Raw genomic sequence first — 6,613 nt, 5'->3', positions numbered from 1 at the left:
GTGAGCCCAAAAAGGTCAAAATGTTAGTTAAATATAATTATATTTGATGATCTGATTGCTGATAACTTTTGTGGTCAGCATCATAAACCCTGAGGCTAATGAAGGGGGAATTCCCGGCACAATTTGACATTTAAGTTGTTATTTTTACTCAAAGTGTAATTCGCTGTGGTTTGGCAGCATGTCCTTAAAATAACCAAAAACAGACCCAGAAGTCGCTCCTAAACTGTTTCCCTGAATCTGGAAGTGTTTTTATGGTGTGGTGTCAGCGTGAATCTTCACAGTCCAAATCTGTTTTATGGAACAGTAAAATTTATTTTAAGACATCTGTCAGGAACATTTCAAATACATTTAGAGATGATTGACATTAAGTGTCTCTATTAAAAAACTGATTGACTTTGATTGAAATCTGTGATGTAGAGGAGTGGCTTGTGAGTTAATGTACTGTGGTTTAGAGTTGAGGTTTTGGCTTTCCAAGGTTCCAGACACTGTTAACCATGTTCCCCTTTCCTTGTCCAATTCCTCTGCACCTGACAAAGAGCCAGTCTGGGCTTGAAGTGTTGTACTTTTCCTCATGCAACAAAGTAGAAGGTCCTTGGGAGACAGAAATCACAAGCAGTATGTTTTGCAACCAAAAATGCAGCAAAGCACCTTAAGTGATCAGTCATTGTTCTCTCTTCATACGTAGTCCATAAAATAATGTAAAGCTTTATTAAAATGGCAGATGACCAATATAACTTGAGAGGACAGTGTATGTTTAAAGTCCCTTTCCAAACATGTTTTATAGGCTTGCTAATATCATTTTGTTAAACATGGATTTCCCACATAATAGATAAAAAAAACTTTGAAAAGGGGATGGAAGTAGATCTACTCTAAGATTATCTTGCTAAATAGAAACATGTCAATATCATAAACATTTATTTGCCACAGAGCTTACTTTCTGCAATAATCCAAAATTCAATGGAAAAAAATGCCATTGGCCTTTTGTCGAGGGAACCAGGGCGAAGCTTACTTCCGTGTCGGTCTACAAAAAAATCTCATCCCTGATCCACTCTACACCCTGTAGCACATGGGAGTAGTGTTCCTTGGAGGTCCTGTCCAAGAAACCCCTTTCCGACAGAAAGCTATTCATTTTAACCCAAACTCCGACTTTTCCCCCAAACCTTAACAAAGAGATCCCTTTCTGGTAGAAAGCCCTCAAGGAAAATTTCCCACCACTGAGGGTAAGCCAATCAGAAGCAGAGTAGGACATTTTGCTTCCCTGATGACATTATCAGTCAGCGATACTAACAGGGCTAACAGTGCTAACAAAGGCAAGACTGCCAACAGAGCTAACCATTATTTATACAACCTGACGTGCACCTCCCCAGAAATGTAACTAAACAAATTTGTAAGCTGACATTTCCCTCAGTGGAAACAGCTTTTATTTACTTTAATTTCACAGATAAGAAACAATAAACTGTGAAGACAATAAAGCCTCCACAAACATAGCGTTTTAAGTCTTGTGTGTGATTTATCCTGGCTTCATATGAGCAGAGGAAATTTAGGCTAGTTACTTGGCTAATTTATACAATGTAAAATGTCATAGGCTTGTGCTAATAACGTTAGCATGTTGTATTTGTTTGGAAAATGTGTTTAGTATAAGACAGTTGTTTTGTTAGTGAACCGTGAGTTGTAATGGAGCTTAATTTTGTCACGTTACCTTTGTTAAATGGTGCTGTTGTCCCTGGCTTCATATGAGTAACGTTAGAGGAAAGGTCTGGAGGAAAATTGACTAGCTAACGTATCAGAATGGTAAGTGCAGTTAGCATCTTTTATTTTTGTTGTTTGTTAGCCTGTTAGCTTGTAGGCTAACCAGCAGCGGCTGAACCCTTAATAATGTTTGTGAAACATACAATATTATCTGCTACAATAAGGTTTTCCGACAGATAGTGGAAGGAAGCTGCTACAATAAGGTTTTCCGACAGATAGTGGAAGGAAGCTGCAGGTGTCTGGTTAACATCCAAAAGCGGCACATGCTACCTTATTTGCTGTCAAAACTTTAACTATGCTAATGCTAACTCTCGCTGTACGCTGGAAGTTTCAGGTTTCTTTGCTGCTGTTTTGTTAAAGTCTGTTCCATAGATTTTCATAATAACCAGATAGAGAATGGCAATATGGTTCATTTTCATTAACATGGAGTTGCTCGGCAATTTTTTATTAGGTTTTACTGTTACAGTGGCCCACTAAAGTTTCTCCCACTGGCTCAGCTCATGCGTTCCCACTCAGCTTTAGACTTAACATTGTGATGACAAAACAGATTTTTCAATCATTTTCTGGGATCCAGGAAAATTTTTACAAAAATTAAATCTCCATGGATGAAAAATTCATAATAAAGAATCATAATTGACCTTGTTTGCAGTTCGAGGTGTCCTGTCAACAGTTGTACAGACATCTCTTTTATAATGGTCGTCTACAGGGCAGTAGCTCCCAGCTGGTGGGTCGCAGTCCAAAAGTGGCTTACTGATCCCTTCTGAAAGGACTGCAAGTGACTCGCAAATGTGTCAAATTGATAAGAAACACACTTTATTTTGAAGTGTTGTTTTCTGCTGTAGAGTGATGGACAGAGACAGTGAACTAGCTCAATGACAATGAAATTGGTTGTGTATTGTTAAATGGAAGCTGTTTGATTATTGACTTACAAGAAGAAACCAGAAAAAAACAAAACTGTGGATCAAAACTCTCCTCTCAGCTGGCCTCTCATGACCAAAGTGAACTTTGATGTTGTTTTGACAGTTGGACTTTGAGATGCTGGGCCGGTCACCTGAGCTGGATAAACACTGTGTCATTGGCCGAAAACCACTAACCTGCCAAAAGAGCTTCAGGAATGAGGAAGTAAGTGCTTGTTTTGTTGTTGACACACATGTTTTTAACAGGCTCCAGAGGCCAAAGGGTCACAAAACCCAGTAAAACACATGAATGATTATCAGGTCAGTTGAGGACAACAGATCTGCAGTCATGTGGCTCCATGTGTTTTCCCATTCATTCATGATGCATCAGGATCTTATTTGACGAGTCCTTTTGTTTGTATGTCTGGCTTTAATCAGAGTTTATAACTGGGCACTTAAACAATCATTACTGTTGAGCCAGTTCCCCCATGTCAGCGTTGAATGAAATCAAACAAAGGCTGCACACAATATAGATAAGAATGATGTAATGTCTAAAATAAGCCTTTATTTTTTCCACTAATTTAGGCCTTATGTGAATGTTGACTCTTGGACTCTTAACAACTGTCACATATGCTGGAAATTAAATTCCCTCTGGTTCTAGTGCGCATGATATGATGACCAGTAATAAGCCTTGCCCAGCAATTAGACAACTAGCATTGCTTAGCACACAGACTGGAAGCAAGGGGAAACCAAAAATCTACCCACTGCTAGTGGACAGATAAACTGAAAGAATCAAGGCGCTTTACTCCAGTCAGAGAATGTGTACCTTCTTCCCGACCTCCAGAGGGAGAACAAGCGTTTATCTGGGTGTTTGGGATCCTTATTAACTCTTCTAGCCTTATTTTTGTGGCACCTGTTGTCAATATCCTGGAGGTAGGGTAGTATGTTCAGCCGAACCAACCACTTTGTGCTGGGCCTTATGGTCCTGTGTGGTGCTGTTTCCGAATCAGGCAGTGATGTTCCCTGTTGGGATGTTCTCAATGGTGCAGGCTAGGTGCACTGCCAGGAGAGGCAAAGCTGGCAAATGTTTGTGCATTGACATCTAGGGTTTAGGGTGTCTCGATTCTTGTTGGGATAGAGGGGTAGGGTGACGTGTTAGGGCTACATGACTTGCCAGATGGAGGTTTTTCAGAGGCACACTTCAAACCAGTGTTATGAGAAATCATTGGCAAGATGGCAGCAAAAGCAACAAAAGAAACCCACAAATGCATTGTGTTAATTAATAAAGACGTAATAATTATGGTAACCATCGGGCTATCTTATTGTAAAACTTCAATTAGTAGCCTGGGCTATTATTTGCTTAAATCACTGAAATCATCAGGCCTGTATTTGGGACAGGCTTTTAATTCCTTTCACACAAAACTGTTGCTCAGCAAAGATCAGGAAATACAATCAACTTGTTTATTTAAACCACTATGAATATTACTTGTTTGGAAATTAGGCTTCAGATAATATATCGAATATGAATCATTTATTTGCTCTAGCTCTGACAGACAGCATCAGAGAGAGAGAGTGAGTTATGGGACTTGAGGATAGCAGTGCCTGGCATACCGACACACCACCACTTTATCCTGTTAAAACAATACTCACAATTTGGATTAATTTTTATGAAAAACCATTTTGATTCTCTTGATCTGAGGACCCTTACGGACTAAAGAAATATGAATAACTTACATAGTAATTGAGGAATGGACACATATTTTGAGGGCCCCAACAACCTGGTTTTATACACCCGAAGAACTTCTATTAAAAAAATCAACTGCCTGGCAACCAGACCAGGCCTCTAATTGAGACAGGCCTTTATTTGTGAAAATGTGTAGCCACATTGGGCTAGTAAAAGGGACTGGGCTTTTAATTGAAGTTTTACGGTAGTTTAATGTAATTTCAATGTATTATGGTCCTTGTCTTTATTACAAACAAAACACAAGAAATCGCTAATATGTTGATGTCATGTGAGGGGGGAAAATTCAACATAAGTCCAGCATCAAAGTCGCTGCTCCTCTAATATCATGCACAGACTGGCATGACAGGAGTAGGGGTTGCTACTCAGGTCTCAAAAAAAGTTTGCAATTGTAGATCTAAATCTGAGTTTTCCTTAAACGACCACCATACAAAGACTAAGACCTTTTATTTAGATGAACAACATGGCATTTTATCTGGTACCACAAACTTCACATAATTGAAAAGTTGTCTTGAGGGTGGCAGCACCTAGGTGCATTACACTGTGATTCACAGCAATTTACAGTTTAACTAAGAGCTAGCTGACATAAGGAAATCTAGAGGACACAAGAGGAAACATCCTAAAATTTGGCCTCACTGTGGTGCTGTGGAGGAGAGGTCAGGAGGTTATGCTCTACTATACTATGACATTTCACCATCTTACATCCAACATGATAATAAAATTGAATCATATTTACTATATTGTTAAGGTGTCATGCTGTGTCTTTATACATTATATATGTAATGTATGAGTAATTAGTTATAGGCCTATACACACAGTTGACACACTAGAGTTGCTGATTGTGCTGCTTCTAATCACATCACACCACCGTCACTATTGTCTTGTAATCTTGTCTCTATTTGTTCTTGTACCGTTTCTATTTTTACTTCTATTCTTATTATAGTTTTATGTACCTCTTACTATTTATGTATCTGTTCTTATCACCGTCCTAGTGCTGCTGCAACAACCAAATTTCCCCTCTGGGATCAATAAAGGCTTATCTTATCTTGAAGACATTAGGATTTATCACGTGGGTAACACAAACATCCAAAGCAAATTTCATGGCGACTGACCAAAGTGTTAGATGAGACCTACTGGCTGACGTCACATTCCTGACTGCAGCGGGTTTTGAGAGGGTTTTATCAGGGATATTTCTCAACCCGTAGACGAATCATGTGGTCCTCCAGTGTGAGTGAACACGTTAAAGAAAACATGTTTTCAGGCGATAGAAGCGATGTTTTCCTTCTCGGCTCCTCCAGGTGCTGATGTAACCTGTTTTTGCTTCAATCAAAGCGTGTCTTTGTTGGACATTTCAAACAGACACTGTGTCAAAAAATACATTCGGTGTTGAGCAAACACACACAAAGATTAACATTTCTGGTACATTAACACCAGATTTTTTGTTTTCAGTGACGTCAAAGCTCTCGATTAGAAGTCTTGTTCATGTTTGAAAAAAAGCTGGAGTGTTTTGTAATAGTGTTTTGACGAATAGAGAGTTGTGTGCTGTGGGAGAAGAAGTACTTAGATCCTTAAGTAAAATACTTCTCTGTTTAAGGCTTGGAGATGGATGGTTTAATCTACACCAAGGCATCACAATCTGTAAGATCATCATATGTTTGCAGTTTCACTGTCCCGTGAGAACCCAGTATCTCCAAAAAAATCAACTTTCCATGGTGTCAGAAAAGCAGCCCTGTTTTCAGCTTTGTGACAATGCATTTTCCAGCTGATCCAAGAGGATTTTTAAAACGTTATTTAATTAAAGAAGTAGGGGAATTTCCTCAACACATAAAGGAGCACTTCATCCTTCAGTTTATCACAAACATTCAGAATCAACATTTAGAGATCCTTGGTTTTCACTGGATCAGAAGGCAATGAGAAACTATCGAAAGAAGAAAGTAACTATCGGACAAATGTAGTGAAGTAAAAAATACAATATTTACCTCTGAGATGTGGAGCAGTAAAGTATAAAGAAGCATAAAATAGACATACTCAAATTCGTAGGGGAGAGCAGGGTCAGTTGGGACTTTTTTGTATCGACCTGAAATAAGCTTCCATTACTCACAAGCCCTTTTAAAACAGGAATTGTTCAAATTTGCAGGAAAGCCCAATCAGTTTTCTTTCAGCATTGGCAGTATAAAAACAAAACTGGGGAGTGCGGCAAAATGTCGTCTACCTACTTTTGTTTATG

The sequence above is a fragment of the Epinephelus moara genome, chromosome 17, assembly GCF_006386435.1.
Source record: "Epinephelus moara isolate mb chromosome 17, YSFRI_EMoa_1.0, whole genome shotgun sequence".
In the NCBI taxonomy this organism is placed as follows: Eukaryota; Metazoa; Chordata; class Actinopteri; order Perciformes; family Serranidae; genus Epinephelus; species Epinephelus moara.
The sequence above is the reverse complement of the archived record's forward strand: the minus strand, read 5'-3'. Positions refer to the sequence as shown.